The sequence below is a fragment of the Suricata suricatta genome, chromosome 7, assembly GCF_006229205.1.
Source record: "Suricata suricatta isolate VVHF042 chromosome 7, meerkat_22Aug2017_6uvM2_HiC, whole genome shotgun sequence".
Taxonomy (NCBI): domain Eukaryota; kingdom Metazoa; phylum Chordata; class Mammalia; order Carnivora; family Herpestidae; genus Suricata; species Suricata suricatta.
The window spans coordinates 42751397-42769305 of NC_043706.1; the positions used below are offsets into that span (position 1 = coordinate 42751397).

Consider the following 17909-nt stretch of genomic DNA (forward strand, 5'->3'; position numbering starts at 1 on the left):
ACTCAGAGTTAGTTGATTCCTCCTCTTGTGGTTCCAAATCTCCTTTTAGAAAAAACCCCCAATATTTCTAATTCACTAATTATTTATTTTGCACTGACACTATGCCAGGCATTGCGCTGGGTGTTGAGAAACAAACATGAGGAAGACAGGGTTCCTGCCTTCGAAGAGTTTAGGGTTAGTGAGAGACATCTATAAACATGGGCTAGTGTAATATAATGCAGAAAGTATGATGATAGACACACACAGGGTGTTCAGGAAACACAGAGGAGAGCACGTGTGCCTCAAAAATCAGCCAGGGCTCTGGCAGAAATCTAAGCCCTGGTGAGCTGAGGTTTCAAGGCCATATAGATAGATATTAACTAGAGAGTATATGTGAGAATAGAGGGAGGAAGACATGGGGTCACAGTGGTAGTTGAGAACAATGAGCCTCAAAGCTCAAATGTCTATAAGTTCAAAAGGTGATGATATTGTTTTCTTGTTGTATCACTCACTCAGCATATATTTGGTGTGCTCCTGTTCTGTGCTAAGGTGTGGTGGTAGCAGCAAACAAAAAGGACAAACATTTTTGCCCTCATGGGGTTTACAGTCTATTGAGACAGTTAATAAAACAAATAGGTATGTTATATAATATATTATGAAATAAGTGCTATGGACAAATACAGAGCAAGGAGGAGGGGTGAAGGCAGGTGGGGATGTGTACTGCAATGCTTAGCGTTCAGATACATCCACCTCTCTGTGGATCCGCCCGAGACCCTCTATTAGCAATCTTCCTGCAGATGGTGGTGGCCAGCCTATGGTGTTAGAGGCTTTTCTGAAGGAAGAAGGAGGAAGGAAAGAAGCCTTCATGTATTATAGTAATGATCGTAATAATAACAATTTCTATTCAAAAAAGGACTTTCTTGTGAAAGCCCTCAAGTAATTATCCAGCAAGTGGATGAATGAAAGGATGCTCACGAATGGGGGCATCAGACAAGGACATGGAGAGGAGGCCCAGTGCAGTGCTGAGGAGCACAGATGCTGAGCCAGGCAGCCCGAGCTGGGGTCCCAGCTCTGCCACTGCCAGGCTGGCTGACCTGGGCAGCTCTTTAGTCTCACAAAGCCTTCACTCCCCACTGTGGGAGATAAATGGTGGTAACAGTACTGACTTTACATGGGACTGTGGAGATTCAATGAAATGATGTGGAAACCCAGTAAGTACAGGGTTGGCAAGCAGTAAACATGCATCACCGCCAAACGTTACTCGTATAGCCAAATATGGTTTCATCAGTGACCCTTATCTTAGATAGATTGGTTCTTTGTAGCACAAAAAGTGACAAGTCTGAACTAAGGAAGAGGCAAGGCAAATGTCGGGTTGGGTGGGGCTGAGGGTGCTTTTTTTTGACGGAGTCTATGGTAGAAGGAGACCAAAGCATTTAAGCACAGAGTTGCTGAGTGAGTGGGAGGAGCAAGAGTAGCTGCTGATGGCGTGATGTGTGGTGTAAGTTGGGCAGACCTGCAGGATAGGAGGGGGGAGTTTACAGCCATGACACGTAAACAGTAAGCTGAAGAAACTTTAAGTTTAGTCTGGAAAGGAAGATCTAGATGTGTGAAGGATGCACAGAAACTGTCTTCAAAGAACAGAAGCTGGGGAGCCTGCTGGCTCAGGTGGTAGAGCATTAGACTCTAGATCTCAGGGTTGTGAGTTCAATCCTCACAGGGCTTGGACCACCACAGGGTATAGAACCTACTTCAAAAACAAACAAACAAACAACAAAAACAAAGAACAAAAGCATTTTTTTTTCTGGCAAAGAAAGAGCAGACTTGCTCTGTTTACTCACAGAGCATACTGCTCCTACTGCCAGCATAAATGGGTTGAAGGTACTGGATGGCAAAAAAAAAAAAAAAAGTATAATCATGAAAACAATCACACTGAGGAATGGGGGTGGGTGGGACCATCCTTGGAAGAGTTCAAGGACAGGCTGGAATACTGAGGGGGAAGTGGCTACATTAAGGAGGGGCCCCGTCATTGTCTCTCAAGTTCTTCCCCACCCTGAAATTCTGACTTACAGCCTCAACAAAGGAGGCATAAAGTAATGAGAAACCTGGAAGGCTCCAAGCTTGAACATAATTTTAATAAAGCTGATCAACAGATAAGAGATCCAGGTGAACCTGCTGATAAGAGGTTTATAGAAATAAAGTCAGGAGGTGATGATAATAGAGTCCATAAAGAGTGACCCAAATACTGTTTTGCTTAATCCTCACCATAAGCCTGGATTAATATTACGCACATTGCCATTTCATACATGAGCAAAGGAGACCTAGAAAGCTCAGGTCTCTTGCCCATGCATTCTACCAGCAAGGGCAGACCTATAACTTGACCCCAGTTTTCTAGTCCACTATATTCTTTCCAGTTCAGTCTACACAATCTCCATACAGGACTATGAAATGGAGAGCCTAATGGAGAGCCATGTTTTCTTCTTTTTCCTGTTTAGACTAGACTCCTGGGATCCTGTGATCTCCCTAAATTATGGTTCTTAACACTGTGATGATTCCCATGGCTCATGGTATTTTGACAATGCTTTGGTTGGTGTTCAAGATCTTCCACAACATTAGCTATCCACACTCCTCCCTCTACAGATTATCTTCCCTGCTCTGCATGTACTGCTGTAGGACAAGTATAGGACAATAGAGAGTGGTGGGGATTGCAGAATGCTTGCTTCATTGAAAAGACGAGACTTAGCTCCTCTTGAGCCAAGAAATGGAGTCAGGAGGTGATGACGATATGGTTCTTGAGGACTGTCCAAAACGTGTTGAATTCTCACCATAATTCTGGGAGGTCAATGGTAGCCCGTGGGAAAAGAGATTCAGTGATGCCAGTTCTATTAAGAGAATACAGGATGTAGATTTTAAATGTAGAATCTCCATAATTTTTAAAGGCTGGCAATGAATTACATTTAAGAAGACAACATGGTACAGGACAAATAAAACCAACTTATAAATCTGGTTCCTAGATGGCTTTTTTTCAACTACCGATCTAAAGATGCATCTTTTACTTATTTATTTTTTATTTAACAAGTAAGGCTTTATTTTAAAAAAGTATTTAATTATTTATTTTGAGGGAGAGACAGAGAGAGCAAGTGGGGGGAGGGGCAGAATGGGGAGAGAGAAACAGAGATAGAGGGAGAGAGAAAGAATCCCAAGCAGACTTTGTGCTATCAGTGCAGAGCCCAATGTGGGGCTTGAACCCATGAACCATGAGATCCTGACCTGAGCCAAAACCAAGAGTTGGATGCTTAACCAACAGAGCCACCCAGAACTCCTAAAATGTACCTTTTATATGAAGCTGGTCTTCATTTGTCCAACTTGAAGGGAGCCATGCTTCCTGGAGGCCCCATATTACTAAATGTGCAACTTTCTCAGAGCACCTACATCAGTCAGCCCTGCTAGACTGTAAGATTTTGAGGGAACAGGTTTTCTAGCTTTTAAGGAATAACATGGTGCTCCATTCACATTAGGTACTTATGAACAATTTGTGAATTTGGATTTAACAGAAAGAGACTTGAAAAGACTTGGTTTTGCTTACAGTTGAAGACAATAAAGGGAGTTGATGAGAAAGGTTCCAGACTCCAAGCCTGGGTAATGACAATAATTGCCTGGAATAACTGTGTAGGTGGATCAAGCAGAAGGTTCAAGGGGAAGTTGAGACGTTCAGAGTTTGATATTATGCTCATTCAGACTCAAGAGCTTAAACTACTTTTTGGGTTTATTTCACTTCCATGTACAAGAAAGAATCTGGAGCCGGAACACCACCAGGAAGTCTTTATAAATTTTTTGTGCTTAAGAGCTTCTATTCTATAACACAAATTAGAAGGAGGACTGAATGAGGGCACATACTGTCCTGTTCCAACACACTCAGTAGAGAAGCTTTGCTTCCCAATATTTATAAAAAATAAGAATGAAGACAGATTCATATTTCTTCCAAAGAAATCTCTTAGTTGATCTAACCCAAGATTGCTGCTTGCTTATCTCATCTTAGTATTGGCAAATAAATAGCGGCTCTTAACAATTTTCGATTTCTGCCATGGTATTGAACCAAAGTAAGCAATTGGTATCATCAATATTAGCAACCTTATGGGAGAATTTGTCTTTGTTATCACTTCTGCAGTCTTGAAAGATTTGATGGATTTTTATTTATTTATTTTTTCACTAAAATGGTTGATGCCCTACACAGGAATGTTCTTCAGAAAATGGTGCGGACTTCAGAAAAATGACATATTTGAGGCTGGAGTTAATGTGTGATCTATAATAGAGCAGAACTGTGGTGTCTTTAACAGAGCTAAATCTCATGATTGGACTCAGATGAATTTAAGGTATTTTCATTGTCAAAGTTTAGAGAGGAAAGAGGCAAGAAAAATAATAGCCATTTTTGGAGTGGCTGTATGCTTTAAGTACCTTCTTATTCCATTTACAACAACCTGAAGAATGGCATTGTTATATCTACTTTACAAATGAGAAAACTGTGACTCAGAGATAAAGAAAACTTCCCAAGACTACAAAACTAGTAATTGTTAGAGTCAGGGTTCCAGCCCAGGCTGGTCTGGCTCTCTGGCTTTAAAACCTGTTCAGAGACCTCTGCATGCTACCCACTGCTCATCTTGCGATCTCTCCTTCCAGTGGACTACCAGAGAAATTAAATTACTTGCTCCTGCGTCAGTCCTCCTTCTGTCTCTACACAGCCCACAGTGCATCATGGACTTGGTTGCATCTCTGAAGGGCAGAGGAAGGCTGAAGACATCTCAGTAGCTCTGGGGACAGAGACTTTCTGGCTTATTCATCATAATTCTAGCCCTATCCAATGACCTCAAAGGATCTGAATAATACTCTGGATCGGATTGGAGACCATTTGCCATCTGTTAATAAAGACCTATCTGCAAATGCACAGAGCCACCCCAGTGGTTAGCAGCAGTACACAAAATAGGCTAAGTGTGCGGGACACCTAGTCAGCATGGACAAATGGCAAGTGCCACAGCACCGAGATGGGGCCGGAGAGGCTGTCTGCTGGGCTTTAATTTCTCCAGCTGATCTAAAGGGAAGTGGCCAGATTGGAAAGCGCTTGGTACGTGCCATGCTTTTCAAATGCCAGATCAAAGCTTGCCTGTTTCATGAAACTTGACAAATTTTCTCCTAAGACTGTGTGTTCTGAGGATTCATTAACTCCTTCTGTGCTGTTATTCAACATAGGTGAATTCTGGAATGTGAGTTCTCAAGTCATTTATTTAAAGGGTACAGGTGTCATCTGCACCAGAAATTGCCACTCACTCCTCAATATCTACCTTCCTCTTCTGTTTATAATCCTGAGTTTTAGGTGGGCACAGCACTACTGGGAACATTCTCAGCCTCTCTCCCATCCAGTGGTGTTTATGTGCCCATGTTTCCATTTGAATCTAGGAAGTGGTGATGTGGATATGTGCAACTTTTGGAGCCTGCCCTGATAGGCAGAGACGATCCTTTCCCTCCCTCTTCCTCCATCTTGCTGAATAAAACAAAACCAGTACCATTAATTCACTGCCTATCTAACTTTTATTCAGCATCTATTAAATTTTGACTATTGAACTGAGGCAAGACTGCAGACATGATGGCAATAATTAACGACAAAGACATGGCCTCACATGTTTCTTTCCCTTTGCTTTGTGGCTGCTAAATTCAGGGAATTTTAGCCCCTATGAACATATCATAGCAATCATAATATTATGTTGTGGTCATTTGTTTGTTCTGCACGTGTATTTGCTTTCATGAGGGGCTTGGAATATTCTAGGTCCGGCATTTAACATCACTGAATTTTTATTCCCAAGTTGTTAAAAATCTGAAGAGGCCTTAGGGCAGACTTTTTGTATAAAGGACATCTGCCTGTGATTGTTAAGTTTGTCTCCTTCGCCCACAGACTAAGCAATTCTCCAGGGTAGGGAATAGGGTTTGGATTCTTGATTTCAGATTCCCAGCTCTCGGGGACAATCACTGCGTGCCCGGTGGAGTGAATGGATTTCCTGAGTACCATAGTACTACCATACACACCTTCCTTTCCCAAAAACTCAACCCTGTTGAATGGCAATCTGATGACATCCTCCAGACTTCTTTCCTCTTTAAAAAGAAGAAACAGAGGGATAACCAAAGGCGATGAACAAGGTGATCTGGAGATGCTGGGACTCTGCAGGCCCTTTTCCTGTCTGGCCAGGGTGGCCGCAGTCCCCCACTCTTTGATGGCTCTGCAGCAGCATTAGCCTTGATGTAGCCACCATCACATTACAACCAGAGAGGACTTTCTGTCAGAGCAGGCGGATGAGTCACTCCTCTGCTTAAAATGCTCTCCGTGGCCTGATCCGATTGGACTTAAGCATAAGGTTCATTTCCTTCATAATGCAGGCACACCCTGTATCATCCAGCATTTACCCGGGCACCACTTCTTAGTAGCATCACAATTTCCCCTGGCATTTCTGCTCTGATACAGATCCCTTCCACTCCCAGAGATATCCCCTCCTACTTCTATCCTTCCCTCACCTATCCAGCACCTACTTAACCTGTAAAGCTGTAATTCAAGGGTTATCTCTTTGCGACAGACTTTCCTCCTCATCCCAGACCACCCTCTTATAGATTCCTAAAGCATACTGGGCTTACCCAAACCATAGCGTTTTCTAAATTTTATGTATCTACCCCAACTCCTCCACCAGCTTGTGAACTCCCTGAAAGCAGACGTGTGTCTCCATTATTGAGCTCCCAAGTGTAGAAGCAGTGCTTATTACCTAACAAGTGCTCCATCATTTTGATAAATGTGGGAGGAACGGATGAGCTGTCTCATAGGCATCAGTTACAATTCACTGATCACCCATATCCCAGTAGCCCTTAACCTAAATCTGTATCTTTCTTTTACATAAGTAAGAAAGATCATAAATAAGACACAGCATGAATTCAGGTCTTTTTGCCTCCAAAGATCAAGTTGCTTTACACTAAACAATTATACCAAGTTGCTTCTTGGTTCTACTTCCAAGAACTACACAAGCACGTGAAAGAAAAATAAACAAACTTTAGTGTCTCTATTGAGCGGGTAAGTAACTTGGGGGAATATGTCTAACTTGCATTTCTCATTGAGAGAATACTTCCCACCTGCATCAAAGGACTGACATGAAGAGGCAGTCAATGAAAGAGTGTTCGGTCTTCTGAAGCTTATGTAAATGTTGATTGTTGTTAATAACAGGGTGAGTATTATTTAAATATAGAATATTATTTTGCTGAGCACTACAAAGTATAGAACACCTCCTTACAATGTGAGAATATAAAGTAGAGCATCCACTATCCCGCTCATTAATAATTCAGATCTACTGCTTATTTATTCAGGCAACGGACAGCAATGCTTTTAGTTCAGTTCTTGTTTTTTGCGTCTGTGTGGTTTTTTTTTTTTTAAGTATCACAGATTTGTTTACTAGTTTTATGACACAAGTTAATAAGGAGTCAGAGGTAGGTGTACATGGCAGGTACAGAGTTTTTAGGGCAAGAAGCCTATTAAGCAAAAGAGAAATTGAGCTCAGCTTGGGTAATTAATCTAGTTTCCACCTATCTCTGCAGTTTTAAAATAGAAATGAGAAGTGAAGGTCAATATTGAAAGTATTGCAATTACAGCTTAGCATTACAGTGGTGAAAATAGTCTATAAGTCCATTTAAAATTTCTGCTCAAAGAGAGGTGTTTAAATCTGTTTTGAAGAGATGGGTTGTGAGTTCAATCTTTCTTTACATTAAGGGTCATCTTGCCCTAAACCTCTATGTTCTGCCATATTTACCTCTCTCTGACTGCTTATTACACCTGGCCTTTTACCTAAAAACCTGGAGCTTCTCTTTCAACAAAGGTGGTCTAACTGAACATTCAAGGATACTGAGAATTGGAGTCTATCATTCCTTTGTTAACATACATTTTCTCGATGATACCACAAGGTAGTCTCTAGAAACACGGCTGTGGACAAGGGAAAAAGCCCCTGCCCTCATGAAGCTTGCATTTGGTGGGAGGCAATGGAAATACACTCACAGTGTATCACCTTGAGATTGTGTTGTGACAGAAAATGAGGCAGGGTGAGGGGTGGAGAGGGACCAGTAGGCCGTGCTACTTTAGATTGGGTGGCCAAAGAATGGCTCTGTAGCAGAAGAGCAGGCCAGGTGGATCCTAAGAGCACTTAGAGCAGAGCGCACAGTAAACACAAGATAAAGAGGATGCTTGGCATGTGCCGGGAGCAAGATAGTTAGAGCCAAGTGAGGGGAAGAGATACTCAGAGGAGGTGAGATGGACAAGAGAGTTGGGGCCAGGTCTGATGAACCTCAAGGACCACAGCAAGGACCTGGGCTTTATTCTGAGTGAGATGGGAACCACTGGGCCTCTGATTTTTGGCCAAGTTGGGGTGGGGAGTTTCCAGTCTGCTTCCCTTTCCATTAATTCAGTCACATCAGCAACTTCTGCATGGCTTCACTTTCCCCACCCCCAAGTGGCTGCAGAGTGAGGATACTTCCTGTTTATCCAGACACTTCATTTCCTGCTGCCTCCTGCTCTCAGGAGGGGGGGTGGGCACTTACTTAGGGACTTCTGGAAAAGACAGAAGTCACAAACCAGTGAAGACACAACATGGCCTGAGAACCGCAGCATCCCTGCCACCTGTCTGGGTCTGTGGTTCCTCATGCATTTGCTAAGCCAGTGGCTTCCCACTCCAGTTCTGTGACCTCGGAGTGTCACTGAGGAAGAGCACTGCTGCCCCTGTGCAAAGCCGAGATGAAAACTGCAGGGGAAGAGTCTGATATAATTAGGGGCAGGTGAGGTAAAGTGCCCTGGCAAGTAACTCAAAATTATATAAGAAGTCTACTAATATTGAGAATGATGATGATGATGGAGATGATAATGGTGATGAAGGCTAACTTGACTTATGCTTGTTCTGTCTGCTAGACACTATTAAGTTTTTCATATACTCAAATGCAGGTGCTCTCTGCTACTGACCTAGGAGGCAGATATTACTATTTTCTTCCTTCTGTAGTTGAGGAAACTTGAGGCAAAGAAGTAGGTCCCCTTGCTCAAGGTCACAGGGTCTGTAAGTGCTCAACTAGCCAAACAGAAAATTCTAGGTATTAGGGTGACTGACTTGGAGGCTGGGGTTGCTCCCTTCTCACATGTCTTATGTCAGCAAAGGAGACTTCTTTAGAGGTTGAAACAGTGTGGCCTTTTTTGGGAAAAATGAAATGGAGTGGAATAAAAGCCAACACTGCATCATGACAGAGCATAGCCTTCTGCACCCAACAGACTATTAATCTCTGTATCTCTGGAGTCTAGTGTGAGGCCTTGAACAAGGAAGGCACACGATATATATTTGATGATGAATGAATGAATGAATAAGAGCACTCTGCAGAGTGCCCGACAAATAGTAAGTGCTCAATATATTGTTGCTATTATTAAGTGTGCTCACTGCTGATGCTTCCTGTTCTAGGAAAGGTGGCCTGAGATGATTGTCTTAGTCGATACCTAAGGCTCAGTGAAGTCACAGAAGATGAAATCAATTCTATTAGATGTATTATCGATGCAGGCAATGATGATACCTCAAGAAATCCTGGCTCGTGAACAAAATCCCAGTCCCAGCTTCCCCTGACGAATTGTGTGATCTTATTTACCTTGGAAGTGTCCTGGGAGAAAGCTGAGTTTTGCAAAGGTTGGAAAGCACTGTCCACAAGTAAATGATTATTATTGTGATTAGCACTCTCCCCACTGCTGGTCCATAGTTCTTCACAGATCGCCCCTCCCCCATCAGCGGAAAATATTCAGTGACCCCAGGAAAGAGGCAGAAGAGGTGCCAGGTGTTATCAGTCGATTGGTGAGCCCTTGGGTTTTCCAGCACTTTCTTTCCCTCCTTCCCCTGACTTGATGGCATTATTAGATTTTGAAACAAATTTTAAGATGAAACCCAGAACGGATGCTATGCCCAGGATTGTCACAATGTTAGATCTATTGAGAAAAGCAAAATGATCTCAACCACAGATTTATAGAAAAGTAGTACTCCTACCTCTCATAAGAAATACAAACCAGAAAGGGTGTTTTGTACACTAGAAGAAATATTACATATGAATTCAATGTCTTATCCTCAAAGAATTGCATCTTTTTTCCCAACAATTAAGTAATGGGTTGGTAATTAATCCTTAGGGATTAATCCTTTAGTAGTAGAAAGAATGAAGCAAACCACAGTTTGAGTCCCAGTTCTGCCAAGTAATGGCTGTGTGATTTTGTGGCAAAAAAAATTGTGTCTCTGATTAGGAATTTATTTGTAATGGGGCAAGAAAATTGATGCCTTGGCCTATTAAGGGGATGTCAAGAAGTACCTGGTGTGTGCCTTGTGCCTGGCACTTAGAAGCAGTCAGTGAATTGAGGACTTAGTCGGGTAAGCCTTGATCTTGGCTCAGGTTATGATCTCATGGTTGGTGAGTTCAAACCCAGCATTGGGCCTGTGCTGATAGTGCGGAGCCTGCTTGGGACTCACTCTCCCTCCCCCTGATACTCCTCCATTCATTCTTGCACACTCTTTCTCTCAAAATAAATAATAAATAAACTTAAAATAAAAAAGAACTGTTCAGTGAATGGGAAGAGTTAGGATTTCTAAATTGCTTATCTTGATAACATATAATATCGCTCTAAGGAGATGAAAATCTCTTGGACTTTACATTTGTCATCATATGGAATGGTTTGATGCTCAACATTAAATGGCTCCCTGGATTCAGATCTTTGGGGCACAAGATGAACACTGATCACCTATTCCTTTAGAACCACCAGAGATGAGGGAAAAATCTTACAACTAAGCAGCAAACTACCTCATTGTTGAGACACGTAGAATATTATGGAAGGTGCTTTTTTGAAGGATGAAAGCCGGTCCATGGTCTAATCTAACCGAAAAGGATAAATTTGCTAACATCATCTTTCTAGAAGTGGAAGGGTCAAGATCTTTTTGAAAACCTTTAAAAATAAGTGTTCATAGTTCAGTGCTGGCATACTGGATTCTGGAGAAAGCAATTGTGCAGCTAGACTGAAAAGATACACAGATCCCTTTGGTCTACAATAGTAAGAAGAAAAGGCTGTGGGTTTCCTAGCGTTTCCCCTGCCTGCTGGAATTGTTTAGGCTTCTGTTCAACCTTTTTTTTTTTTTTTTTTTTTTTGCCAGGAACCTTCTCTGGGCTCTTAATCCTCTGACAAGTTTAAGAGCTAGTTATATAAGCTAGAGTAGAAGAAAAGAAACCATCCATGGTCATGGAAGAAAAAAAAAGAAAAATATATAGTGTATATATGCAATATATTGTCGTGTGTGTGTGTATTTTCCACCTAGATACATTTAGTAAAAAGAGGAATATGAAAGCACATATAGTGAATATTTTCAAGGGAAGGTAGATAACTTGGTAGATATTTTATTCTCAACTACTTTTAAATTCTAGATAAAGTGGAGAGAACATACCTTGTATCTGCTTGAAATCCTCATTAAATGATACTGTATTTTTTTCTAAGTTGTATTTGGAATGAGCTTAGATTTAGAGCTGGGAAAGGATACATTCCCTTTACGTAAAGAAATTCTAGGCCACGCGTCCCTTTACGTAAAGAAATTCTAGGCCACGCGTGGGCCGGAGGGTTTATGACCTCCCTGGAAAGCTGAGCTATTCACCACAAAGTCACGATGACAGTTAAGCTTACGACCTCAACAGATCAAGAGATAATAAATGTTTCAGATATTATTTTCCTTCTTATTGTAAATTCTAAGCTTCATCAGAAAGTACTAAAACAGGCTATTATAAATTATTGATGTTGTATTTGAACAGAATCAGATGCAAATGGTACTCTCTGGGTTTTACATTGAAATCTATTGCTTTAGGAAGGCAGTGTTAACAAGGATGTTGTGTCATTGTTGTCGCTCAATAAATCTGGCACCTCTGCCAGGTTAGAGGTAGATACTGTGAGTGTCTCTGTTACTTTTCAATGTTAAAAGACTCTTTAAACAGATAAGCAGATTTTTAGTTGACTTTCCCGCTTGACAATGTCCTTAGTTGAATACTATACCTTGTCTTTCCCTAACATGACAGGTGGCTGGGAATCTGTCTGTTAACCTTCTCAAGGAGCATCTGTCACTTGCATAAAATCTCTTCTTCCAAGTCTGTGAAAGATGTTTGCCACTTTCTTTAGAGGCAAGAAAATATTCAATACAGGACCTGTAAGAATAGTAGGTTTCTTAAAGGATTTTTAGGGTTAATTTCTAACATTCAGTTTTGCATTAGTTCCTGTATTTTCTAAAATGACCTCAATTCCAGTGTATTTTATTACTGGAGAAACAACAAGTTTTTGTTTTGCTAGAGGGTTAAGACCACCCACCCTCTCAGACACTCCCTTGTGGTGTTCAGAAACTAAAGTGGACAGATATATGGAAACAAATGTCGTTTCCTATTGTAGCCACCAAAGACAGTATGAGAGCTTCTGTTAACATGTTACCATGAATACTCTAGAGGCTTTCTTCCTTTTTTGAAAATGAAATCATGTTCAGCTCAAAGTTCTCTGTTACCGAGTGAGCACAATGGTTTCTGAAGACTCTGAAAGAACTGTAGAGCTCTACAGAGCCAAGGTCATGGTTGTAGTCAGGCCCTCTACCCAGCACTGTGTTTGCAAGAAGCAGGAGAATAGGCATGAGGCTTGACCAGCTCTCCTAACAAATATCCACGAGTGTCTCTTCCAAAACAATCCATGGTACTCATTACCCACATGTTCACTGTCATTTGTCTCTCTCCTCAAAGCAGGGTACAAAGTGTATCATACTGGCTCTGCTCCATCCTTCTCCTCCTACAACTCCCATCAAACAAAACAAGTAATTTGAAATTTCCAGTGGTTCAAAATGACAAAGAGATTTCATTGTATTAAGTGGCCTCGATGTGCTGGTTTCTTACATAACTCACACAACAGCATGACACAGACCATGAGTCAGCCACCTTATACAATTGTGTGGAAAAGAAAACAACATACACAAAGCAGTGAGCATTTCCCTCAGCATGATTATCATGTGTCCAGAAAAGGTAAGAGACTTGTCCAAGGTTACATAGATTGACAGGATACTGGGAAGATTTCAAAAGCAGAGGAGAGAAAGTAGGACTTACGAGTTTATATTAAAAGGCCCTGTCCTTTCTGAAGTGGGGGCAAGTGTAAATCCTATAGCAACCCTAAGATTCCAAGCACAGGAAGAATTATGCTGAGAACAAATTCCTGCTTAGAGTACTTCCTCACCCCAGAGAACCAACAGGCTTAAAATGTAGCATGGGGAAATCAGCCTAAGCACAGCTTCTAGAAAGGAGAATCTTCTAAAAATCTAAATAAGGGCATCATATACTAACAGCCTCAGTAGATCTCTGAGTGAATGTTTGATTGAACTTGGTTAAATGGGAGTCCGAGTAAAACAGCAGAACTTCAATTAAGCTGGCTCCTTTCATCTACTGTCCCCTCTACTGGAATGCTTTGCCCTCAGATCCAAATATGGCTCTCTCATTCACTTCATTTGGATCTCTCAATGACATTGGAACAATGACAGTTAATAAATTGTCACCTCCTAGAAAAGCTTCTATTGGATGTCCATTCAAAAATGGTGAATGGGATTTCTGGAGAAAGACAAATATGGCAGAACTCTATTTGCCAAATTTCCTCCCCTTTCTTGGTACTATTGATTTAGGAGCTTTGGCAAAATTTAGGAAATTGGACCCTGAAGGACCCCCAAAGCAACCCCCTCCTCCAACAATTTATCCCCTCACAGCTTCATTTTTCTTCATAGCCCTTATCACTACATGAAATTACAGACCACATCTATTTGTTTCCTAGTTGATTGCCTACCTCCCTTGTTAGACTATACACTCCATGAGGGCAGGGATGTCTGTCTTGTCCATCTCCTGGTGTCTAAAGCATTGCTTGGCAAGCAGTTAAGATCACCACATGTGTTTTTAAAGGAAGGAACAAATCTCTAGTGTCTTTGAAACTTTTGTTTTTCTAATAGTATCCGTCACGCAAATCCTGCCTGTTTCCTAATGAGAAGGAGTTTGTGAGCCCCTGTCCCCTGTATGAATGCCCATTGAGAAAAGACCGGATCCATGGAATATGAATCAGGAGCCCTCTAGCCCAGAGAGGGGGCATCCACTTCTTTTCTGTAGGAAAGGCTTCTGTTGCAGAGAACGGATAGCTCCAAACTTGGACGTCGCCAAGGGGACGGGGGACATTCTGCTGCAGGCTGCCTCCATAGCTTTGAGAAGGCCACCCATGGTGGCCAGCAGTGAAGAAGAGTGTTTACCATTGGCTGGGAACAAGGTGGAAGCAGTGAGATGCGGTGAACTGGTCAAAAGTACTGGGTGAGTCTCAACATGTCTGACAGCTTAGAGACACTGCTTCGAAAACTACATATATCATATCTCCATTTGGAGAATATGGCTCAAAGTGTTTAAGAAGAGGTTATCTAGGTAATTCTTGACTGGTCTGATCTGCACTTATCTGCATATAGGAGAGACGAGACACTGACTTTATATGATAGTCTGTGCCCAGGCTCCATTCAGAACAGCCAAGTTAGAAGTTCTGGGCTTGAGGCCTGGGCATTGTCAATATTTTATCAAGTTCTCCAGGGAATACCAATGTGCCGTCTAGTTTAAGAACCACTGGACTAAAGTGAAATGCAAATTTCATTACCCATATTTGGATCCTTTTCCTTTTCTCAAGGGTTCGGTTCCCTGTGGAGGAGGAAGACTACTTTTAGAAACATGAGAAGAATACTGGACAAAAACAACCCTACACACACACAGGCACCATCTACAATTTACCATATCATTTTCCTTCTATTGGGAGTGCTTCAAATTTCTTCATCTTTCTGAATACTCTTATGCCATAAAACAGACCGCTAAGTTCATACCACCACCAACGGAATTTCTGGAGAAAGACAAATATGGAAGAACTTCATGTGCCTCATTTCTTCTCTTTTTGCTACTACTGCTCTAGCAGCTTCAACAAAATTTAGGAAATTGGAGCCTGAAGGACCCTCAATGCAACCAGCTGAGACCCACCATTGAGGATAAGGCTTTCTAAGTTGCGATACGTTACTAGATTTGCTTATGTCTCTCCTTCTTTCAAATAAACTGCTGCATTTGTGAAGAGCACTTCTGGTTGCATAACCAAGCTTTTCCATGGACGCTACATATAAAAGTGAGAGTCTGTTAAACGCAAAAAGGCCCGAGATTAATCAAGCTGGTTGCAGGTGGGGGAGATAAAACCTCCCTAGTTGCCTTCTTTTCTCGAACACTAATTATTAAAGACTTTGAAGAAAGGGAAGAAAGGAACTCCTGGCTCCACCCTGTATCAGGGATTGGTGATTAATGGTGCCAGCATTTTACATTTAAACATCTCTTCCTGACCATAAGCAATGCTCACTTTTTTCTCAACAAACCTCTTTTGCCTGCCTTAGTTTGTTGATTTCCCCCCTTTTAAACAAGCACAAAGTAGGTCTTTGCTTGATAATAATGTCACCATTTTGCATTAAATGATTAAATGTCTTAAAGGCAGAGCTGTGTTTTCTAAGTTGCTAGTAACTTGGTGTGTGTGTGCGTGTGTGTGTACGTGTGTATGTGTTTGGGGATTTGGGAGGGAAAACAGATTCTGTGGCCTGGATTGCCAGTGTAAACTCAGCTGGAGTTAGGACATTCCAATTAACTGGCAAAAATAACCTATCACCTTCAGAGGATGTCTAAAAAGATGACAGTGACAATTATGGCAATGGCTAACAGTTATTGAACACTGAAGATGTGTCAGGCACTGTGTTAATTATTTCACATGTATTATTTTCTTTAATCCTCCTACCAAGCCAATAAGGTAGAAACTACTATTATGCCTACCTTATAAGTCAGAAGATAAGGCGCGAGAAAGATCTGACCCAACGAAACAAATCCGTTGTGATTCAGTGGTGTTTAGCAGTAAAGACATCTAACACATCTTTCTGGTGAGAGTCTTCCCAGAAAACCAGAAAACCCCATGAATTTCTGATCACCAGTGCCAGCTGCTTTATAATCAGGCCCCGCCACACTCCGCTGTTTCCCTTCCAATCCCTCACAGACATCCTACTGCAGTCAAATGCATTGACTCACTTGACTGCAAAACAGAATGCTTCCCATCCCCATGCCTTCTCCTTTCTGTATCAAAATCTACCCATCTTCAAGTTCAAGTATTACTTTCTTCACGAAGCCATCCCAACCAGCTCAGGTACAACCAGCTGTACAAATCTTGTGTATCCTTAATTCCACAAAACATCCCCTGTCTTTAAGACATATTGCCTGTCTCTCTCTCTCTCTCTCTCTCTCTCTCTCTCTCTCTCTCTCTCTTTCTCTCTCTCTCTCACACACACACACACACTTCCATCATATAAGTGTATCTTAAGCTCCTTCCATGGCCTGGCATATTGCAGATCCCTAATACACAATTTCTCATAATCATTACTTGGATTCCCAGAAGTTCAGATTATTCTTATGACATTTGCAGAGCAAGCATGTAATCAACAGAGAACTAGTAGGAACAGAGGGAACTATATATAAAGTTTTGTTTTACATACACATAATTCTGTTCCAGCCACACCGGACTCCCCAGTTCCCCACACCAGACTTTGGGTTGGTTTTACACTAGAGGGGCTTTGACGGCTGTACTCTTCAAAAATGCTACGGCAGGTGTCAGAGGCAGGACCGGGACTCTCTGCATGCAGGTTTGCATTCTGGACACTGCCATAGACAGTGCCAAACCATCATATTCTAATTTCCAGCACGTCAACATGACAGGTGGTAGACACTTCCACAGCACTGGCAGAAGGAGTCAACACGGAGCCACACATTCGAAATATGCAGGAACAACAAACGAATGCTTGAATCCACGTCAAGAGTGTTCAAAACCACAGTCTTGAACGTCAGAGCCAAGTGTAATAATGCTAGGGAACACAAAAATCCCCACCTTGGAAGCAACGGGGTATCACCTACACACTCAACAATAAATCAGGGTCTTCCTTTAAGTAAAGACTGAGGTGAGGGTGGCAAATGATTATGCAGCGTAATTCCCCTTTTCTTCCTCCTGTTACACAATGAGTAACTGTCCTTTCCGTGTGTGTGAACTGTTTAAATGAGAAGCTTCTGCCCGTTCTTCTTTTCAATACGAGAGAAGAAATTAAAATTCCCATTGTACAAGCACGGAATCTTTTTCATAATATAACACCAAATGGAAAAAAAAAAAGGCTGACTATCATCAGGGGACAATCACCCATGACAATTAAACAATTGCTGCAGACAATCTGTGAGGACCAATGGCCTGGAATGTTCCGTCTTGAGATGCAAAATTTGTTTATCCCTAAACTTTCTTTATGGACAACCGCTGAGGGAAAACGACTTGTTTCCTCTGCCTGACAAAGAAAATGTAGGCGGCTGCCCTCCAACTTTGATTTCCAGGGAGCTAGAGATTGAAATTGCCATCTAGGGACCAGCTTTTGTTCTGTTGGAAGACCACACAACGGCACAGTGAAGGGACATGCCATGAAGGGGTTACTGTCCCACTATCAGGGTGTCCTGGGTGCAGTGTTTATGATGTGTGATTTTTTTCATTCAATCATTGATCTAATACCCCACTCAACATTAAGGACCGGCACATTCTCCCTATTGACACAGATCGGAGACTACAAAAACATGTCTATTGTGAAAGGGATGACTGGGGATCACCTAACAGAAAAGGCAGAACAGACCACGGCAGACCTTTTCACATTCAAAATTAATGTGCTGTGCTGGTCCGTCTTCTAACTTACTCTAATTAACACAGGCATGCACTCACCACTGGCATTTCTAGC

At 41.9% G+C, this 17909-nt stretch overlaps 1 protein-coding gene across 2 annotated transcripts in view; it reads right to left on the reverse strand.

The window, feature by feature from the left end:
- Positions 1 to 17909, reverse strand: part of RCAN2 (regulator of calcineurin 2) — a 231459-nt gene that overhangs the window by 86172 nt on the left and 127378 nt on the right. The window lies entirely within an intron of this gene.